This window comes from Spermophilus citellus (assembly GCF_964194105.1).
Source record: "Spermophilus citellus genome assembly, chromosome: X".
In the NCBI taxonomy this organism is placed as follows: Eukaryota; Metazoa; Chordata; class Mammalia; order Rodentia; family Sciuridae; genus Spermophilus; species Spermophilus citellus.
The window spans coordinates 115470852-115494593 of NC_138190.1; the positions used below are offsets into that span (position 1 = coordinate 115470852).

Genomic DNA, 23742 nt, shown 5'->3' on the forward strand with positions numbered 1-23742 from the left:
AGGAACTGAACAGACACTTCTCAGAGGAGGATATACAATCAATCAACAAGTACATGAAAAAATGCTCACCATCTCTAGCAGTCAGAGAAATGCAAATCAAAACCACCCTAAGATACCATCTCACTCCAGTAAGATTGGCAGCCACTATGAAGTCAAACAACAACAAGTGCTGGCGAGGATGCCAAGAAAAGGGTACACTTGTACATTGCTTGTGGGACTGCAAATTGGTGCGGCCAATTTAGAAAGCAGTTTGGAGATTCCTGGGAAAGCTGGGAATGGAACCACCATTTGACCCTGCTATTGCTCTTCTCGGACTATTCCCTGAAGACCTTAAAAGAGCATGCTACAGGGATACTGCCACATCGATGTTCATAGCAGCACAATTCACAATTGCTAGACTGTGGAACCAACCCAGATGCCCCTCAGTAGATGAATGGATAAAAAAAAATGTGGCATCTATACACAATGGAGTACTATGCAGCAATAAAAAATGACAAAATCATAGAATTTGCAGGGAAATGGACGGCACTAGAGCAGATTATGCTTAGTGAAGCTAGCCAATCCCTAAAAAACAAATACCAAATGTCTTCTTTGATATAATGAGAGCAAATATGAACAGAACAGGGAGGAAGAGTGGGAAGAAAAGAGTAACATTAATCAGTGACATGAGATGGGAGGGAAAGAGAGAGATGAGGAAAATTGCATGGAAATGAAGGGAGACCCTCATTTCTATGCAAACTTACATATAAGAGGTTGTGAGGGGAATGGGAAAATAAACAAGGAGAGAAATGAATTACAGTAGATGGGGTAGAGAGAGAAGAGGGGAGGGGAGGGGAGGGGGATAGTAGGGGATAGGAAAGGTAGCAGAATACAACAATTACTAATAGGGCATTATGTAAAATTGTGGATGTGTAACCGACGTGATTCTGCAATCTGCATTTGGGGTAAAATTGGGGGTTCATAACCCACTTCAATCTAATGTATGAAGTATGATATGTCAAGAGCTTTGTAATGTTGTGAACAACCAATAAAAAAAAATAAGGGGGAAAATTCACATGACAGCAGAGTTTACATCAGAAACCATGGAGGCTATAAGAAAGGGGCACACGGGATTTTTCAAGAACTGAACAAAAGAACTATGAACCCATATCCAACAAAAACATCCTTCAGGAATGAAGAGGAGAAATCAAGGCATTCTCAGATGAAGGAAAACTAGGTATTTGCTGCCAGTAGACTTACCCTGGAAGAGCAACTAAAGGAAGTTCTCTAATCTGAAAGGAAATGATAAAAGAAAGAATCTTGGAACATCAGGAAGGAAGAAAGAACATGCTAAGAAAATATGAATAAATACAATAGACTTTCCTTACTTCACCAATTGAATTCTCAAAATTATGTCTGCAGTCATAAAATATATCTTCATTGTAGAGGTAGGTATATGAATATAAAATGTGATTAAAAGTGGCATAAAACTATACACAGACACATTGTACCAATGCCAATTTCTGGACTGTGATAAAGTACTTTGGTTACCTAAGATGTAACCATTGGGGATGAATGGTACATGGAACCTCTCTGTACTACCTTTGCAAGTTCCTGGAAATCTGCATTTTTAAATGTTCTTTTAAGTGTCTAATCAAACTAGGCTATTTTCTAATGTGAGGCAAATTCAAACAAATCCTATAAATAAAAGTTACAGGCAGCCATTATTAGTCTGGTGGTCAATTTTTTTTCTCATTTTGTTTTTCAAATATTTGCTCAAATAATTCACAATAATAATAATTTACTTGCTAAAAATGTTCCCTACTACTTCATAACTATTATATTGCTGATTTAAACACTTACCTCATTCTTTTGATATATCTTCTTCTATAGATGTTTGTTTTAAATATAGCTGGAAAAATGAATTTAAACAAAGTTCTTTTGATACCCAGATAAATATCATTTGCATAAAGTAATAATAACTAACATTCATCGTCTCTTACCATAGTGTAGGCACTGTTCTAAATAGTGAATGAAGTGGTACAAGTAGAAAGTAGAAGAGTCAGAGTCTACACTCTTAACCATTACACTATAACCCTATGTCTATATTGTTTAATCACCATTTCAAATAACAGGACATGTGCTGACATATACTCAGTACTTCCCATTGCACTCTACTTTTTAAATTATTTTAAGTACTTCAGTTAGGATTTCAACCAGATTGGGAAATAGAACAAATACCTCTCAATAGATCATAGCTAGGAAATCCTAAGGACTGTTTTTATGTCTTAATGACACACTTGATAGCGGGACTTTCCTGAAGTATTATTAAAGGAAGTCTTATAATGACATATGATAGTAAAAAACTAGTTGCTGCAGATTTCCATGTTGTTATACAGGCTGAAGCTTACCAGATTTTCTAACAGACTAAAGAAAAAATGAATCAAAGAAAAATCACACTTTTAGTATTTGCTAAAATGCACTTAACTTTCAAAATGTTACATGAACTTAAGTTTATGTTGAAGTACAAAATATTAGAATAGTTTTATGCATTTAATTGTACACCATCTGAAACAAGTACTTTTAGGTAGGTTTCCTTAAAATACGTTTAACAAATATTCCAGACTCATCAATACATCTTCAATGAACATCAATTTAAATGCTATTTTCCTTCTAATTCTTAGAAGAAACACATAAACTATTCACATATAGGTCTTTAAAAAGGGTACATATTAGTTTCATATAGTCCTTCATGAAAGGAAAAAAAAGAAAACTATATAGGACATGTACTGATGTATAACTAAATTATTCACATTATATCAGTCACCTCCTTTAAAACTGCCCATGGTTCCGTTCAGTGGCATGTTATTCAAGTTCCTCCCCTTTCTGGTTCCATTTGTCTGCTTTCTTTCTTCATTCTAAATACCACTCAACTAAACATATTTCCAAATTCTCCCATACATCCCTATGTTTCCAAGTCTATGCATTCTGAGGTTGTAAATTTAGAGACTTTCAAAAGCCTGTGTTAAAGCCATTCATGTGTCCTTTCCAAATCCACATATATATTACCTTTAAAGAAAAACACTCATCCCTGACTATACCAATGAACTATAATACTTAGGAAGCAAATCTTGCTCTATGAGCCTACTTTTTGTTTGTCTATACAGAGTGAGAATTTACGGTCCTCTTCTCATGCTTCTCATTTTTAGATAAAGTTTTATGTACTGCAGACCTCTTCTTATTGTTCTTTAAAATACAATGTACCCTGTTATCTTGCTAAAAAAAAAATCTTAAACAAAATGGCTCACAAATACATCAGGAGGCTTCATGCTTCTTCCACAAATTTGTGTAGTCTGTGAATGAATTGTCAAATAGCACAGGCTGGTGCTGCAGCTGCTACCATGTTCTCAGTTACTTCAGAAATTTTTACAGTTTATTGGCGTAACGTGAGAATTTATGCAATTATCCACAGTATGTCATGATTAATACAGGCACATTACTAATATCCCAAGCTTGCTGCTTGGGCTTACTTTTTCTATTAAGAAAAATTCCAACATTGTTTTGTTAACTATCACAAAAATTGGTGATGACTCATGTTTTTTCCTTTGAGCAAAAAATGGGAACACATTAAGTTCATATTTTTAATTGGCATATTAGACAATGTGCCAGTTTCATAACCCATTCAGCTATCAACCTAGCACACCTATCAGTCAAATAAAACATAAAAATCATTCTCATTATATTTTTGCCTACTTAAAAACTGCCCATGGATTCTCTCAGTAGCCTGTTATTTAAGTGTGTCTTCCTTTCTGGTACTAGTCGTCTGTTTTCTGTCTTCATACAAATACCATTCAATTAAACATGTCCCCAAATTCTCCCATACATCTCTATCTTTCCATCTTTATGTATTCCCCACACCTTGAATGTCCTCTCATTTAAAAATCCTACCCAGAAATCAAGGGCCATTTCACAACATAATTCCCTGGTGAAACCTACCTTGACTATTCCAACCTTTTCTATTCCTTTGGTACCTTTATCTCAGGCATCTTTTTCATGTTTGTAAATACCATCTTCCCAATTATACTGAAAGCTCCTTGGGGATAGAGACACTTAATCAAGCATTTTAACTTTCCCTTTCCATTACATGATATATCTTTCTAAAATAAGAAGGGCTGGGTTAAATGATTTGTAAGGCTCCTTTCAATTCTAAAATTTTAGTTATTTTTTATAATCTTATATAACATATATTAACATATAATCACCTGATATTTTTAAAACAATCTGATTTTATCAATATCTAGTATAAAATAACCCAGTCCTGGCTAATGGAAAACACTATAACTACATTACAGCAATTTCCAGATGGAAAATAAGCAGACCTGCCAGTTTGGCCAAGTAGCCATAATTAAAAAGTAAAATATTCATTCATCCATTTTCTCACTTAACAAACATTAAATTCAGTTCTGTCCCAGGTATCATGCCAGACAACAGAGATAACTGACTTGGTGCCTGCCTTCAAGGAACTCACAACTAATGGGAAAGACAGAGAAGTAGAAATACTACTTATAATAAAGGTTGCTAAAGAGAGAGACAAGCAATACTAAAGAAATACATGAAAGAAACACCTGGCATAGGTTGTAAAGCAGAAGAGGCTCAAAGAAATCTTCCCTGAAGAGGTGTCATCCAACTAATCCCTGAAAGACAGGAAGTCATCAGCATTTCAGAAAAAGTGACAAGTGCAAAGAAAACAGGGGAAGTTTGGGGAAGTGCAAGAAGTGTCAGTAAGGTTGCAATTTAGAATGTAATATTGGGAGGGGTGAGAGAGGAGATGGAGGAAGAGGCATGAGTCAAATCATGTCCTGCTGACAAGTCTGAGATTTTATCCTGAAGCAAATGGGTAGCCAATGTTATGGAGATATTAGCTCTGGTTAAGCCATGACATTGACCAAAGATTCAAGGTTTGCATTAGAGAAAATGCATAGTAGACAGTGTTGGGAATCCTCCAATCTGTTTTTCCATTCTCCACAGAGCAATAAACTGTTTTGCAGAGCACATAGTCATGAGTGAAGGGCAATATTTTCCAGCCTCTCTTGTAGCTAGGTATGGCCATAGGTCTGAGTTCCGGCCAGTGGGGTGTGTACAAAAGCAATGTGTATGAATGCCAAGTTATATCCTTAAATGGAAGGAGTGTTTCTCTGCTCCCTTTTCCATTCCTTTGGATGGAATTTCTTACAAAAGGGTAAAGGTGAAAACTATAAAATTAAAAATATACTTTAAAAAAAGAACAAAAAGTGAACAGAATATTGTAATTGCCTCATAGGATGAAGGTAGAACTTGACCTTGTTCACCACTGTCCAGCACTTTGACCAGAAGAGTGCTCAATAATTTTTGTTGAATGAATTTACATAAAATACCTTATTTCCTCTCAGCAAAATAAGGTGCTGCCCTACATAGAAAGGCTAATTAAACTCAGTAAGTCTCCATTATTTGCAGACAAAGCAAATATAGCTATACAAGAGGTAGATGGATCTAATCCACATGAAGAGTCCTTCTAAACTATCTAATAATCCAAACCATTTTAGACACTAAGTTAAAAATCAAACTGTTCTGAAATAATCATTGATGAGTACACTGTAATAATATCTTTTAAATCAATAAATATTCCAAGCCACAGAAAACACAAAATTCACATTACTCTCAATCCTCTTTTCTAAATGGTGTGATATTTTCTTATTCAAAATGGCCCTCTTAAACCAGACAAATTTGGCATGTTTTTAATGTGCTGACTTCTAACCCTTTCCACATAGCCCAATATTGCAAAGTCTTAATGAACAAAATTTAGCCATAGGAAAAAAGCAGCATCACAATATAAACATCAAAATTTCTAAATCCAGCACCCTTTTTTTTTCTTTAACTCCACAGCATCTGAATCTCTGACTACAGGTGATGTCAACTACCTTAGTGATAAAACTGTGCTTCTGTCTAATTAATACAAAGATACACTTAGCTTTCTTCTTCTAACGAAAGCAGTGCCATCTTGTCTAATCCTATTCTACCCACCAGCTATGAGATCACTACAGCATTGCCACACGAGCAAATTAAAAATATACCTGAGATTTACAGCAAATCACTTTGAGTGAATAAAGTCAACTTAAATTCAACTGCAACTTTGGGCCCTGAGTAGAAACTCAACCCAAGTACAAAATAAGCATAGAAAAAATACTGAGGAAGTATAGTAACATTTTAAAGTCATTCCAAAATGAAAAGTAGTTAAAATCAGATGTAGTAAGAGACCAATTAACTCATTTCAAAACACACCTATGTTCTTTAAAACATCTAAATATGTCTAAAGATTTTTTAAATAATAAAAAGTAAATCGTAATTCCTTAGCCTGAAAATAACACTGACTGTAACTTATTTAATGAAGACCTAAGAACAGTCTGTCTTCCCCAACACACACAGATGTTTGGCTTGATAACTCCCACTACATTGAAATACAGTCCTTGACTATAACACTGACTGTATATTTTTGTGAAGCCTAAGTGACTGAAAAGCAAGGGGCTGAAACAAATATTTCTGAATTCCAATTATTTCATAATATCTATATATATCATAATGATATATATTTTATAAAACATTTCCCATTACGTACCACCCCAATAATATGTCATAGCCAAAAAAACAGTGTATTGCTTTTATCTCAATCATCTATCCACTAGTAACTTATATCAGGAATACTATTTAGAAATATTTTAAAATGACATTTTCCCCCCAGGAAATTTTTCAGGTATTTCTGATTCTGGCCCACTAGAATGCACAAAGAGGTTACCATTCACAGAAATGGATTTAGCAGTTTTGTTTTTAAATACAAATCTTCCTTAGTTATTTATTACTAATATCAATATTTTATGACAAATATATAATGAGCAAATTTATATAATCAATTTGGATTAAGAATTTAAAATCAGATATATAATCCTCTGAAAGACTAGTCACTAATCAAACTGAAATTGAAAGAAGGAGTCTCCAACAATTTGGAGCTAGACTGAAAAAAAAACACTATTAAGATATGAGTTACACTAAGCAGACATCTATGAACATTTTGATAGGGAAGCAGTAATATCATTGGTCACTCTAGTTCCATACCCCCCATAACCATATCTGTTTCAACACACATTTCTCTTTGGGAAAATGATGAAAATGTTCTAAAATTGACAGTCAGACAACTCAGTAAATATACTAAAAACCATTGAATTGCATTCTTTAAATGGGTAAAGTGTCTGGTACATCAATTATTTTATTTTTAAAAACAAGTTTGTGAAGGCAAATACTGCACCCCAAAATAGATCTCTGGTTGTTAATATAGAGGATTCTCAATTTCATTTACCTTTTAAGTATTTTTATAGCTCAAAATAAACACTCACATATACAAAGAGACAGACACCTGTGCACGCAAATGTGCACACACACACACACACACACACACACACACACACAGCTTTAGGCATTAAAATATTTTGAAATACTTTCCTTGCTTTTTAATACAACCCCATTCTTTGAAGTTTCTTGCCACTACTTTTCTCGGATCATTGCTCTGTATTTCTCCAGAGTCTGTTTTTTAACAAGCCTTTTTTTAAAGCTATCATGCTGCCTTATATAATGTCCCATGTCATAGACAGAATGAAAGGAAATGTTTTGGTTAAAAGCACAGACTCAAAAATCAGACGGACTACATGGACTTTATACCTAGCTCTTCCACTTATTAGGTATGTACCCTTGAACAAGTTATCTAAACTTCCCTCAGTTTCCTTAGCTACTTCTCCAACAGAGGATTAATATCCAGAATATATAAAGAATTCATAATACTCAATATCAAGCAAAAAAGCCATTCAATAAATGGGCAAATGAACTGAATAGACATTACTCTAAAAAAGAACAAATGACCAACAAGTATATGAAATATGTTCATCATCTTTATTCATCAGGGAAATGCAAATCAAAACTACATCTCACCTCAAATAAGAATGGCAATCAGCAATAATACAAATAACAATAAATGCTGTCGAGGATATGGGGAAAGGAATTCTTATATACTCTAGGTGTATATGTAAATTAGTAGAGCCACCATGGAAATCAGTATGTTCCTCAAAAAATTACAAATAGAACTCCTCTCTGACCCAGCTATCCCACTCCTTGGTATTTATCCCAAAGAAATAAAGTCATCATACAATAGCAGTACACACATACCAATATTTATTGCAACACTATTCACAATAACCAAGTTATACAATGTGCCCATTGACAGATAAACAGATAAAGAAAATGTGGTACACAAACACACACACACACACACACACACACACAATGGAGTATTATTGAGCCATAAAGAAAAACAAAATTATGTCACTTGTTGAAAAATTAATGGAATAGGAGAGCATCTTGTTAAGTAAAATTATCCAGATTCAGAAAGACAAGCATCATATGTTTTATCTCACATGTGGAAACTGGTTCAGGGAATAAACAGGATGCCCTGAATGTGTGGAAAGGAGACCATCAATGAAGAGGAAGGAGATCAGGTGGAAGGGAGAGGAGCAGACAAGGGGAGGTACTGGGAAGTGAAATTGACCAAATATGTTATATGGATGTATGAGTATGCCACAATTAAACACCTCACTCTGTATAAATAATATGCAACAAAAAATTTAAATTTTTTAAAAAGTCAAATAAATCAAGGGCATTCTACTCCTAATTCTACCTCACATGATGTTACTTAAACTCATTGTGCATATTCCACAAGAGTAAATAAAATGAGAGTTAGCCATTCTTCAAAAGAAAGGTGCTCTATAAATAAAGGGCATTACCTTTATTTAAAATTTAACTAAGTACCTAAGGGAAGAGTAAGTCTAATTTTTATAAAAATACTTTTTTTTGCAGTGCTGGGGATCAAACTCAGGGCCTCCCATGCTAGAAAATTACTCCATTACTGAACTACATCCCCAGCCCTAAAAATGGATTTGGAAAATGTCTTTTCATCTTCAAATGATACTAATAATGATTGCTATCTATAAATGCAGGGTGTACTGCTAATAAGCATCTCATTAGTATAGTAATCTAAGCTGTTCATTAATCTGGATATATATTACAATAATAATTGTCACAAAACCTCTAAATATAAAGAATAGTACCAATGTGTTACATGGGTTTTCTTTTTGGAACACCTGTGGTAGTCCACAGCTAGGTTGGCTCTCCAAGCATCATATCTGTCTGATTTATCTCATATTGGAAACAAGGGGCATTATTTAGGAAAGCAGGAATGATAGCTTAATATATTTTTAACTCAAAAGGATACACTATACTTCCATTACCTGAAGATGCTCTCAATAATTCACTTAAACATATCCATTCATTTATTAAAACTACTATTGACCTTTTTTGGTATTGGGGATTAAACCCAGGAGCACTTTATCACTGAGATGCATTCCTAGACCTTTTTATTTTTTATTTTGATCTCACTGAGTTGCTGAGACTGGCCTCAAATTTGTAATCCTCTTGCCTCAGCCTCCCAAGTCACTGGGATTACTGACATAACCCACAGTGCCCAGCTAACATTGACTTTTATCTTCTCTTATGATATTATTTGATTTGCTGTTAGAGTAACTACAATAAAATTTAACCATACCAACTCAAACTCTATAGAAAGAAATTATTCAAAAGGAATTAGCCCTTTGCCCAATGGCTTAACTTTTACAAATGCTTTAATATCGGAAATCTGAAAACTGAAACAATTCAAGATGCATCAAGAAAATTTGTTGCTGGGTAGGTAGCTCAATGACAGGGTGCTTGTCAAGCACACACAAAGCCCTGGTTCAATCCTGATAAACACCCAAAAAAGTTATTAAAAAAAAAGTTGTGACCTCTTTGATTATCAGAACACCAAAAGTTTTCATATTTAAGAGACAATATTGTAGTATATATTTTCCTGCATCTTCTTCCAGATAGATATTGAAATTTAAAATCTTATCAAACTGAATAATATCATATTTGAATATGTACTGGGTTAACTATTAAAAACTGATGCTTTTCTTACATTCAATGTGATGCCATAGGTGAATAAGTAATAAGCCAAGGATTTACCATAAACTTTCTTGTCTGCTAGAAAATTGGTGTTACTTCTAAACAGTGTACTAACCATTTAAAAGGTACAAATTTTAAAAGAAAGCACACACACACACACACACATATGTGTGTATACATATATATGACACACTATTTCCCTCACATTTTGCATTCTGCTTCATATGTGAATTGCAAAGTTCTTAAACTATGCTTCAAATTTTCAACTATTTCAGTCACTAATCTATGAAAAGGGTCAATAATAAATATAGCTGTATCGCGTATGTGGTGTGAACTGTGCTTAGTGCTTCCTATGCATTATTTTATACACTACTTAAAACAGACAAAATAGTTTACAGGAGAAAAATTAAAACTCAGAGAGATGAAGCAAGTTGTCCATTATCATACTTCCTGTGATTCCAGAACCCAACATCTTAGCCATCAAATTCTACTACCTTCCTACTAAGAAGTATATAAGAAAGTATACAGAAAACTTTGTTGAAATGAAATATTCTTTAGAAATGTATGACTGTTCTTAAAAGGTGAGACCAAGAAACAAAACTCTAAAACTCTCTTATCCTCTTTTACTGAACAGAATCTAAAAGTAGTTCACACATAGATTATAAAGACTGTCCCTTAATCATCATCCTTAGTACCTATCTCTTTATAATCTTTAAGTAGTAACACAGCAATATGACAATGTCAGACCCTGCAAACTGTGCCTGGCACGAGACAACAAGAAAGTGGAAAAGCAATCATGAAAATTAATTGAAAGATTTAGTGTTTGACTTACACCATTTATTTTCATCCCTTTCTTCATTTGCCTTTTTCTTCTTTATCATTCTCATTTGGAGAAAATTAAATGATTACTTGGTAACAGGCACTGCTGACCTGTTTATAATACGTTCTCAAATGTAGAACCCTTTCACCAATGAAGCAAACTTTGACAATTTTCTTCTAGTAGGGAATACTTCAGTTGCCAGCAATTAACAAAATAATTTGCATACTGAACGTGTTATAAACAAAAGCAGCTTGAAAGTTAGCAAAGATAACTTCAAATCAGCGAGATAGACAAGTGTACATAGAATAAAGCAAAGCTTTTTTAAAATATATATATTTTTTTAGTTTTAGGTGGATACAATATCTTTATTTTTATGTGGTGCTGAGGATCGAACCCAGTGCCTTACAGATGCCAAGCAAGCACTCTACCACTTGATCCACAACCCCAGCCCCTAGAGCAAATCTTTAACTGCATCAGCTGTGCTGGTTCAAGTTCATGGTCACTGTGTCCTAATAATCTCTCTTCTTAAAGATATCAGTTCCTTGACAAGCCCTTCACTATCCATCTTAGTTACTACTCACCAACATCAGGGACTGAACACATTTTAAGATTTATACCACTATCAAACAATGTGTAGCCTTGAATTAAAAGAAATTGAATACCATAGAGAAAACATTAATATCCATTACCTTTATCATAGGTCATTATGGTAATTTAAGACTATGAAAATGTATGCGTATTTGACTAAAAGAAGAGATTTTGGCAACAGAGAAGAGTTTCAATGGTCACTTAATGGTTACCACAGCTGCCCTTAGAAGCTGACACTTTCTCTTTAGTATTGGTTTTTATCTCAAATTTTCATATAAATATTGCATTCTAAAGTATAATGTATGAGTTTGTTTAAATATTTTTACATATTTTAAATTAACTACTAGTTGATGCTCTCTTAAATCTTTGTGTAAAACAGATACTTCAAGAAAATGCAAGCTGTCAGGCATTATGGTACACATCTGCAATCCCAGCAATTTGGGATGCAGAGGCAGGAGGATCACAAGTTCAAGGCCAGCCTCAGCAATGTAGTGAAACTCTGTCTCAAAATTTTAAAAAAAAATGGCTGGGGATGTGGCTCCGTGATGGAGTGTCCCTGGATTTAATCTCCAATGGAAGGAAGGAAGGAAGGAAGGAAGGAAGGAAGGAAGGAAGGAAGGAAGGAAGGAAGGGAGCGCAAGTGAGCAAGCAAGTAAGTGCAAGCCAGAGGGGGACAGGGGAAGAGGGAGGGAGGGAGAAAGGGAGGGACAGAGGGAGAGAGGGAGGGAGAGAGGGAGAAAGAAAAAGAAAAAGATAAGAAATGCCAAGGCACTCCATTTTGTGTCTCCTGAGGCATACTACCATGTTGTTAGCCTGCTCACTGAGTACTTGTGCTATAGTTTGAGGGAGCCTAAACTAGTGGAAAGAGCACTGGACAAAGTAAAAAGACATAGCCAGGAATAGTTGTGCACACCTGTAATCCCAACAATTCAGGAGGCTGTGGCAGCAGGATCACAAGTTCAAGGCCCACCTCAGCAACTCAATGAAGCCCTTGGAAACTCAGAGACTCTCAAAATTTTTAAAAAATTAAAAAGGGCTGAGGATGTGGCTTACTGATAAAGCACTTCTGGGTTCAATCTCTGGTACCAAGAAAAAAAAAAGTAAGAGAAAAAAGAAAACATACCAATTGCAATTTATAAATATTTATAAGGGAAATCAATAAAAACTATGCTTTTTAGTCTAATTGGGAAGAAAAGCTTGTCAAGATGTTATTTAATATTGAAAGGGAAGTTAGAATAATTAAAAAGCAATTCATGTAATAGACACTAAGGAAAGTTTTCAATTGACACTTGGATTTCCCTTTGTTTTTTTACCGTTTCTGGTAGTGCTGGGAATGGAACACAGGATGAAGCACATACTAGGCAAATTCTCTACCACTGAGCCATGCCCTCGGCCCCTTTTGTATGTTTTTTATATTATTTCAAGAGTACAAAGGAAAGTGAAGGATTATAACATAGACTCATGCCCCCATGTAACCATGCATGATGCTAGAGCTGCTGAAGGCAGGAACCATATATCATTTGTTTTATACCTTTCTTCTGCTTTTAATACAGACATCCATACACTTAGTTATATACATTAGTGAAAAAAATGTTTAGCAACTTCAAAGCACAGGTGTCTAATCATATTAAATAAATTCTTAACTGAATTCCACCTCCCCAAAAAAGATTCTCTTGTCCTAAAGAACTAGTTGGTCTTAAGTAACAAAATAAAAACAAAAATCAATAAATAAATACTCTTCATGGTACTAAAGAGAGCACTGAAAGGCCTGGATCTTTGCTTTGCCATATCTGCTTTCCTATAAGATTAGGACAATACAGCCAGCCCTCTATATTCAGAGTCATTGTAGGACTAAATAAGCATGTATCTACATGGTAACCATTTACATGGTAACCATTATGAGCAAGCTATTGGGAAAGATAAAGTAATTTATTTACCTCCCTAATCTCTACCACCCACAGCTACAGCTTACTATGTGCAAGGCTATGATTTAAGCCCTTTAGTGTGAGGTTTACAATCTCTTATCTGAAAACCTTGGTGCCAGATGTGATTCAAATTCAGAAATTTCCAAACTTTTAGATAGGCAATAGCCTGCATTAGCTACATATTATGTTTCAATAATGCTAAACAGAAAAGTTCCAAACTGGGGAAAATGAGTAATTATGTAATACCCCACTAAGGTCTGTGGTACTATCCCCATAAACATATTACTGATACTATAGCAAAAACAAGAAAAGATTAGCAATAAGTAAAATAAAGACTATTAATGAAGACCACAAATATCAGTTTGAGCAATGTTTTGCTACCACTTGACATTTAACCTACCAAATTAATTTTTTATAATTTTCAGAACTTTTGAAACTTGAAAACTGTTAAATTGTGGGCCTAGCTAACACATCTGATCCTTACAAGTGCCCTAACAGGTAAGTTCAATTATCTCTATTTTACAGATGTGGTGACTCAGGCACAGTGTTTTAGCCAGATTTTTCACTACTGTGACCAAAATACCTAACAAGAACAATTTAGAAGAGGAAAATGTATTTGAGGCTCATGGTTTCAAAGGTCTCACTCTATAGATGGCCAGCTCCATTGCTCTGGGGCTCAGGTGAGGCAGAACATCACTGTGAAAGAGTGTGGTAGAGGAAAGTGGCTCAGGACATAGCCACCAGGAAGTAGAGAGAGACCATTCCACTAACCAGGGACAAAATATATACCCCCAAATCATGCCCCCAATGACCTATTTCTTCCAGCCACATCATATATGCCTATAATTACCATCCAATTAATTCCTATCAACATATTAATGCACTGATTAGGTTAAAGGTCTCATAACCCAGTCATTTCACCTCTAAACTTTCTTGCATTTTCTCACCAATAGCCTAGCTCCACAGCTTGTGCTCTTAACTTTGTTTCTAAATGACCTCTCTCAAAAACTGTTTCAGAAGACGACCAGGAGCCAGATGAGATGGCACATGCCTGTAATTCTGGAGACTCAGGTGGCTGGAGGCAAAAATATTGCAAGTTCAAGGCCAATCTCAGCAACTTAGCAAAACCCTGTCTCAAATAAAAAATAAAAATGAATGGGGGTGTAGCTCAGCGGTAGAACACCCCTGGACTTGATACCAAGTACTAGAAGAAAAAACCTCAGAGGTACATGCGAGAAACAAAACAGTATTAATTTATGTAAGTGTCCAAAAATAGGAGAAATATCACAAGGCAGTATATATTCATAATTTAATAACTATACAGTATACACCATATGCCAGGTGCTCAGAATACAATGATGGGAAACCAGACAAGGTTCAGGTAACCTTCATGGAGCCAGAGACCAATGCAGAAGAGTTCAGGCATCAAATAAGATAATCATGACACAACAGGGCAAGTGTGTGCCTACTGCTCACATTCAGAGGAGAAAGAGACCAGGCAGATGCTGTATTAGTGCCTGATATTTAAACTGTTCCTTGACAAGTATTGGGATTTAAAATGACAGAAAGGAAAGGTAAGAGCTTTTTTGTTTGTTTTTTTTTTTAAGTTGTTGATGGACCTTTATTTTATTTATTTACTTATATGTGGTGCTGAGAATCGAACCCAGTGCCTCACACATGCTAGGCAAGTGCTTTACCCCAGCCCAAGGAAGGGCTTTTCAAATGGATGGCATAGTTTCCATTTGAGAAGCACCCATTGTGCACCTACTGTATGCCAGGAATAATGCTAAATAGAAAAGTTCCAAACTGGGAAAAATCAGTTGAAATTAACAGAAATTTATACGAGAATAATAAATACATGTGGGAACGTAGACTGGGATCAAATCATGAAAGACCCTTGAGTGCTCAGTTTAGGAGGTGGAACTTGACTCTGGAAGAGCTGCTAAAGAATTTTTGCAGGTCATCCCCCAACAATTTAGGATTTACCCCATGGGACTTCAATTGCCATCTATGTTCCTATTTGGGAACATCTAGACCTCGAATCTGAATTGCTTTGAAGTAACGGCTCAGAGCAATAAAATTAATTTAAGCTTCAAACATTAGAATAACCCTAATCTCTCCAGGAATAAAAGTATGGAAATTGAAAATGTTGGGAAGGCAATGGTTAAAGGGAAATGGAAAACCTCACTTATACAGAAATGAAACTTCCAACCTTCCCAAGGAACATATTCCTATGAAAAATAAAACATCATTCTTTGAAAAACAAGCTCTTAAATTTAACAGTGATCTGATTTGAATCAAGTTGATGACAACTTACCTTGCAGTACAGGTGACAATGTGACAGTGGAAAGTGAACTACTTTTTAACATACTCACCTCAAAGTCCCATTATCCCACTCTTTAACTAAGCAGAGTAGAACGGAATCACATATTGATTTAGCATACTTAATCAAAGAATCTCTCACTCTCAGTTATTAATGTAGATGACTGATTAGCTGAACATTCTATTTCTCCTTAGCAAAATATTTATTTTTTTAGTTCCACAGGCTTACATTTTATTTTATAGTCAATTTCTTTCCACAGAAAACACTCTTCAATGACTTCTCACTGTTCTGAGAATCAAACTCAAATTCTTTCTCAAAGCTTCCAAGTCTTATCTATTAGCTGACTCCATCTAAGATCTCTAACATCTTCTGTAACCATTTCCCTGCCCAGCTCACTAGGTAGTGCCATTACTGGCTTTCTTTCTGTTCTTCATAAACTGCAAGCCTGATTTCCTGCCTCAAGACCTTACTTAGTTCTTACTCTTCTCTCTGCAAGAATGTTCTCTGGAGAATATACACCCATATCTTGACAAGGCAGACTCATTCTCTATTCTTTTTCAGGTATCTTCTCAAACATCACCTTCTCTAAGAGGCTATATTTGTTGGGATTCTCCAGAGACAGAACCAAGAAATATGCACATAAATAAATATGTAGGGGAAATTATTAAAGGAATTGGCTTACACAATTACGGCAGCTTAGAGAGTCCCAAGACAGGCTATCTGCAAGCTGGAGACTCTGGGGTGCTGGTGGTGTGGCTCAGTCAAAGTCCAATGGCCTCAGAACCAAGGAGACAGATGTTGTAACTCTCAGTTCAAGGAATGTTGAAAGCATGAGAACCCAAGGGGCCCCTGCTGTAAGCCCTGGAGCCCAAGTCCAAAGGCCAGCAAGCCTGGAGTCCTGATGTCCAAGGCCACAGAAAGAGTCTTTCTCAGCTCTGGGAAAGACCAGTTCACCTTCTGTATTTGTTCTCTCTAGCCAATTGGATACTCCAGCTTTCTGATCCTGAGGGAGGATCCTCCCCCACATAACCAATCAAAGTAACATACTGATCTCTGCAAACACCCTCACAGACACACCCAAAATAATGTTTTACCAGTTTCTAGGTATTCCTTATCCAGACAAATTGACACCTAAAATTAACCGTCATAGAGGCCTTCCCCTGCTTACTTAAATAGGCCCTTCCTTGTTCTGCGTGTCACATTCCCTTATTTTCTTACTTGTTATTACTACAATCTATAAGGATATTCTTCATTTGTTTATTTATTTTTTATCTATAACCTCTGATAGAATATGATTACTGTCATGTTCCACAAGAGCAATGATTATGGCTTACAAGTTTTAAGTGTGCGTAATACAGGGTCTTGGCATACAAAAGGCACTCAGCTGATTTCATAAATTAATTAATAAATGAATGAATAATGTTCACAAACCTAATTGCTGCCAGGCACAGTAGCACACACCTATAATCCCAGGGACTCAGGAGGCTGGGGCAGGAGTACCTGAGCAACTTAGCAAGACCCTGTCTCAAGAGGGCTGAGAATGTAGTTCAGTGTGTCAGAGCAACCCTGGGTGCAAAGTCCAGTATGAAAGGAAAAAAAAATAAAAAGCTGATTGCTATGAGTCTCTTTAAATTGCTGAAGACATTTTTCCCCTAATTTTCAGATGTATTCTCTAGGGCTCTTCATTTTTCCTACACTCTTTCTACACTTTCTGAAGTCCGATGATTCCTGCCAAACTGTTGTATTATTTCATAGCAATAAAAATAGAGTTCAACTGACATATTACTTGAGAAGTCAGTAGTATATTAAACATCAAAAAATCAAACAGTTTGAAAATTGGTTAGTCTCATTTCACTATTGCAAGTCACATTACATGAAGAAACATAATTGAAAACAAGAAAGATAATACAATAGCAAACTGCAATTACACTTAATAACACCAGAAATATCCATTTTGATAACCTCTAGATGTACCAGGAGAGCTATTAAATATATATTGAGGAGTCAGAGCAAAATGCTTATAGCTAACTCACATCCATGTTTTTCTTCTAAGCAAACATAAATAGTTTTACAATATAATCACATCAGTAGTAATTTTAGCTTGGATTCAGTATTAATAAGAAACACAAAAGAAAAAAGTAACAAAATGGTATGCACTCTTATCCTTGAAATAGTCACAAGTTTGTATATCTTTTGAGAATGGGTTGCCAAAAAAATCAGACCTATAATGGTGGGCCTATTGGAACAAGTACTCTCTCCCTACAACATTCAATTTTTAAATAGAACTTAAGTGAGCTCAGAAATTTACCAAATGAATGGGAAACAACACTTTCACCTACAAGTTATCTAACTAAATTGATATCCAATAGCCTTTACTGCTCTTGTGAAAACTACTTTCTTCATAACATCAGCTAAACTCTACAGGGTCACACCACACAATTTAAAATGTGCTTATAAAAATGGCAGATTAAAGGCCTTGGGCAATTGAGACTCTTATTTATCTATGTTAAAAATATATCATCTGATGTTGTAGCAGAAAGTATTCTCATTGTCTCACTGCCAAAAGAAGTGCTACCAGGACAGTGAAATTTAGCGACTATCTTCATTTACAACTTGGTTTCTTCTGAGATTTCTGTCAATTAGTTCACACTGTGCCAGTGGCAACACCTGGTCACCCATCAAGCAAACAAATCTATCACTGTTAATTTTAAGGATTTTAATAAAAACTTGCAGTTAAGGGAGCTAATATTTTTAGATATAAAATGATGTCATGGCTACTTAGTTCATTTTTTCTCAGTTTTCAAATTTAAGCACTGGATATATCCTATTTCCAAAAACATAACTGCATACATCAGCATGGGCTTGTTTGCTGGTATTTGCCTTCCCTTTCGATGTCTCCATTTAATTTTCTTTATATTACAAATGAACCTCAGTATGAGAACTAAAATAGCAACTGCATGGGGAGAAAGTGATAAGCTGAAAGTAGGAGTTTGGGGCTGTTTGTTTTTTAAAAAATAACTACAAGGTTTTAAAATGCTGTTTCTGCGGGGTTTACATAAATATGAGACGTACTGTAAGAAACTGTGGCTTCTTTTAAAGGGGAGGGGGTAGGTACCCTCCCAACAGAGGCAGTTTTAAACCTCCTCCAAGTGTCTCAGTTCCTATTCAATGTGCTTAGTAACCAAACTATATTAACTTGAGTGACTTTTTTTCTCCCTAAACCATTAAGGTCCTCTCAACTGCATTAAAAGGATGAGCATCCTAATTTACAGATTCAGGAATGGAACTAGGCATTACAAACCCTACCAGTTCTCCCTCTGTCAGGCCTGTTTAGCATCCTGGAAGGTTTAGGATCATGTAGAAGGATTACACACAAACATATATACACACATTTCAAACGGCTATGGTTCTTGAATTAAGTTATTGAAAACTAGAAAGACATTTTTAAAGTTCCTTAATAGATATTTACTAAAGAATATTTAATGAAGGAATGATCCCACCACTTTCAGTAAACGCAGGCTAAGCTGTAAGCCTCCAAAAAAAAAAAAAAAAAATCATTAGTCAACTGTGATTAAACCAAAAACAGCCGAGACATTCAGAGCTAAGGATGTTCAAAACTAAGTTCAAAGCTTCGAGGAAAAAAGAATGTGCTCCTAACTTGGGAGCCAGCAGCACAGCCTCCCAAGTTAGAAGATTGTGACGAAGGGATGGGTTAAGAAGGCACAAAGCAGAAACCGTTAGAGGGCCGAGATGGACATCGGAACCCCCAGACTATCAGGGCAGCGACCTAGAAGCCCAGAGAAGATCTTGGAAAGATGACAAAGAGCACAGGAAAACTGGGTTCTAGGATCCTAGAAGAACCCAGGTATCTGGCTGGGTTAGAGGGACCTGGAGTTGGCAAAGGTGCAGGGATAAGGGAGCGCACCAGCACGCGGTAGAAAAGGCAAAAGGGGGGTGCGCACAGAGCGTAGCGGATTCCCCGCCCCAGTGTCCCTGATGCAGATCAACTCTTTGCCTTGCACCACGCGCACCGCCAGGTCCCGGAGGCAGGGAAGCGGCTAATGGAACCCCTGTGACTTCAGCAACCTGCCTCACCTTGTTTGCCGCGTCCCTGCGCCCCAGCCGCTCGTCCGCCAGCTGCTGCGCTCCGAGGGCCGAAGAGGGAGTAGCGCAGCGCAATCAAGGCTCGCTCCTGCTGCGAGGCACCAGCACCCGTACCTCTGCACCCCTGTTCGCCCAGGCCACTTCACCCTGTCCTCAAGCAGGAGGAAAGCACAGACCCTAACCCAAACGCCGCTCCAGTTATTTCCAAAAGTCCCCGTTCCAGGCTTCCTGGGAATGAGAGAGGAGCTGCTGCGGCCGCAGCGGCAGTGCCTCCGCCTGACCTCACCAAGGGATGGGGGGGGGGGGGATAAGGGAGGGGGGCGGGAACCCAGCTGGGGAGGGGAGGGGGGAGTGGTGGGAGGGAGCGCGCGGGCGGGGGAAACATGGCGGCGGGGGTGGCCCCGGCGGCGCCTGCGCGGGAGGCCGGGGGAGCTAGGGCTAGGACCAAGTGTGGGGTCAGAGCTGAACTCCCCGGCCAATGCGTGGCAAGGCTGGGCCCGGAAGCAGGATGACTGCCAAATGGCCCTCACGCCTCTGAAACCGGGAAACTCGGGTGTGAGCCCACATGGCTTCTAGTACCCAAGAGGCAGAAGTGAAAACTGTCAAGTATACAAGGACAACAGAGCAGCCGCCCCAGGTTAGCCAAGGAGGTCATCCGTGTGTCCTGGCAGCCTGGATCTCGGCCTCTCATATTCACCGCAAGGCCCAGGTAAAGGGTATTCTCTGGAAGCAGTGCCACTTTACCTCAGTGAAGCCCACACCTCAAAATAAGCCTGACCAAGTTTCTCACAAAACTGTTCATCACTCTCCTCCTCCCTAATGAAGTACAGCATATTAAGAAAGAGAAAGAATAACAACTACAAATATAGCAGTTTGACATTTTACTGTTTACTATTAGCCAAGCTCTGAACTACCAACTCTCTTAACTCTCATAGCCACTCCGCAAAGCATGCTTTATTATTATCTCCATTTTACTAGTGACAAAACTGAGGTGTAAAGGTTAAGCAAGTTGCCCAAGGTTACAGGACTAGTAAGAAGCAGAAGATTCCAAGCGGTGTGATTCTGTCACCCAAGCTCTTTACCGCTGTTACACTGATTCCAAACGCTGGCGTGACTGCTCTAGTTCAGAATCTCCATTCTGTCTTCCCAACTCTGTCACCCTAGCCCCCAACAAAAACCCCTGGTCAAGCCAGTTTTTCCCCTTGCCTGTCTTCTATTCATTCTTCACCTTCTAGACTGTTACAGCCTGGGGCCACCTTCTTACATCTCCTGTCTGGTATCTTTTCTCCTGGTATTTTCTGACTCCTCTTTCGAAAAATAATGGGAGTTTGCTCTTAGAAATCATTTAATCACTCTTTGGGGGTTCTATGTTTTTTTTAAGGGAGCGATGGGGTGAGTGTGGGGACCTGTAGTTATATGTTTTTCCCTAGTATTTCTCCCTTTGCTTACAAGTACACTGATCCAGTATCTTTTTTTAAAAAAATATATTTTTTTTTTTAGTTGTCAATGGACCTTTATTGTATTTGTTTATGTGTGGTGCTGAAAATTGAACCCAGTACCTCAGACATGCTAGGCAAGTGCTCTGCCACTGAGCTATAACCCCAGCCCCCTGATGTAGGATCTTAGATCTCAATATTGCTCTCTTGTTATTTCAACTTCCATACATTGAAATTATAGTACTGTGATAAATTTTAGGTGAATTTAAGAATAACCCAGCTACTCAAAAACTTGCTAAAACTAAAGATAATACCATGTTGTTAGGCTTTATCAAACTGCTGGAAAGAGATGAGAACTCCAAATACATATGGAATTTGCATTATTACCTTTTATCTTTCAGTTTATTCAATCCAGTTCACCTTTGTTAAGATGAATTCATTAACTTGCTTCTCCACTGTGCTTATTCAATAATCATTTATACCTACATCACACGGTCAAAGCCTATTAAGAAGAAAACAACTACTACAGAAGTTTACAAACTCATCAAGATGTGTTTAAAGCAATCAATTTTACTATGTATCCCAAAACTGGCATATATGTTAAAATAAACCCAAATTCAGTTGATGTACGTCCCTTCCATAAAAAGGTTCAAGTGCACTTACTTTACAAAAATTTGTCCAACAGAAATAACAAGAAAATGGGATAATGGGTTATGGACCAAGGAAGCCTTATTCCACATAAAGACAAAATCCCCCAGAGTTCATAACACGGGTGTTGGGATGAGGACAATTATGGAATCTGCATTTCATTTTGGTCCTAATCCAAAATGAACTGAGACTAAGGTATTACAAATATTCAATGGAAATCCTGCTATTTGCGTAAGGACAGTTTGTCTCAATAGTTAATCTAGTAATAGAGTACTAGACTTAGATTCAGAAGACATGTGTTATATAATATAAAACTAGCCCCTTCACCTCTTAGAGTGTGTTTTCCTAAATTTTGAGTACATAATAATAATACTGACCTGACATGCTTCACCATATTATTTTCAGTTTCAAATAAGAATGCATATGAAAGTACCTTGTAATGTTGTCAAAAATATACAAATGTAAGGTGATGATTTTGTTACTGGTGGGCTGATTGACCATTAAGATTGGAATGTAATCATCAAAGATTTTGCATGTTAATCTGAAGCTAAAACTGTCAAGAACAAGAAAAAGGGCTGGGGTGTAGCTCAGTGGTAGAGCTCTTCCCTAGCATGCACAAGATCCCGGATTCAATCCTGACCCCCCCACCCCCACCCCACAAAAATAAACAGAAAGTATCTGGAACACAATAGTATGACAAAAACCTGAAGAATATGTGCATGTAGCAGAGGTTCAGGAGCTAAAATGAAAGTCACAATGAAATATCACTGTGCCCCCCATTCAATGTTGAAAACCTAACTCCTAGTATCTCAGAATGTAATCATCTTTGGAGATAAGGTCTTTAAAGAGATAGTGAAATTAAAGTGAGGTCCTCAGAATAGGTCCTAATCCAATATGATTGGTGTCCTTACAAGAGATTAGGACTTAGATGTGTACACATAGAAGAAAGACTGTGTAAGGACACAGTGAGAAAGTGGTCACGTGCAAGCAAAGAAAGGCCTGAGAAGAAACCAAACTGGCTAACCCCTTGACCTTGGATTCCTAGCCTCCAGAATTGTGAGAAAATAAATCTCTGTTTGTGTCATCCATGCTATAGTCTTTTGTTATGGCTGCTGTAGCAATACAATGGCAGACATTCCAAAGCTAGCTACAGTAGCCATTGTGTAAATTATAATTAATTTCTGTGTAACAAATTGTCACAAGCCTGGCTATGTAAAACCACACACATTTATTATCTGTTTCCATGGATCAGGAGCCCAACCATTACTTTGATGGGTGTACTCAGGGGCTCAAAAGGCTTCAATCAAGGTATCTCATGTGAAGCTCAGAATCTTCTTCTGAACCTATTCAAAAGATTGTTGGCCAATTTTAGTTCCTTACAGTTATATAATTGAGATCTTTAGCATCTACAAGTTCTAGAGGTTCACCCTCTCCACAGGCAGTGTACAACATGGTTTTGTTTATTTGAGGCTAACAGGAAAACTTTCTCCTTGGGAGTGGCTCTATCTCTCTCTTAAGGTCTTTTACTACCAGATCAAGGAAAGCCCACCCAGGATAATCTCCCTTTTTTGTTGACTCAAAAAAATCAACTGATTGGATACCTTAATTATCTCTGCAAAATCTCTTCATGTTGGTCATATAATATAACCTAATCAGGGGGATGATGAACCAAAAAATTCACAGGCCCAAACCACTCTTAATGGGAAGGTAATCAATATACAGAAATCTTTGGGTCATTTTGGTTTTTGTTTTTCTTCTTCTTATTGTTGTTGTAGGGGATTTTTGTGAGGGTGCTAGAGATCAAACCCAGGGCCTCATGCATGCTAGGCAAGTGCTCTCCCACTG

At 37.0% G+C, this 23742-nt stretch overlaps 1 protein-coding gene across 2 annotated transcripts in view; it reads right to left on the reverse strand.

Moving 5' to 3' along the window:
* KLHL13 (kelch like family member 13) overlaps positions 1–20131 on the reverse strand; it is a 197231-nt gene extending 177100 nt beyond the window's left edge. For both annotated transcript variants that reach the window (XM_081277136.1, XM_081277133.1), the window contains exon 1: positions 19805–20131. The gene's annotated coding sequence lies outside the window, so the exon portion shown is untranslated. The remainder of the gene's footprint in view (positions 1–19804) is intronic.
* Positions 20132–23742: the final 3611 nt, after the last annotated feature.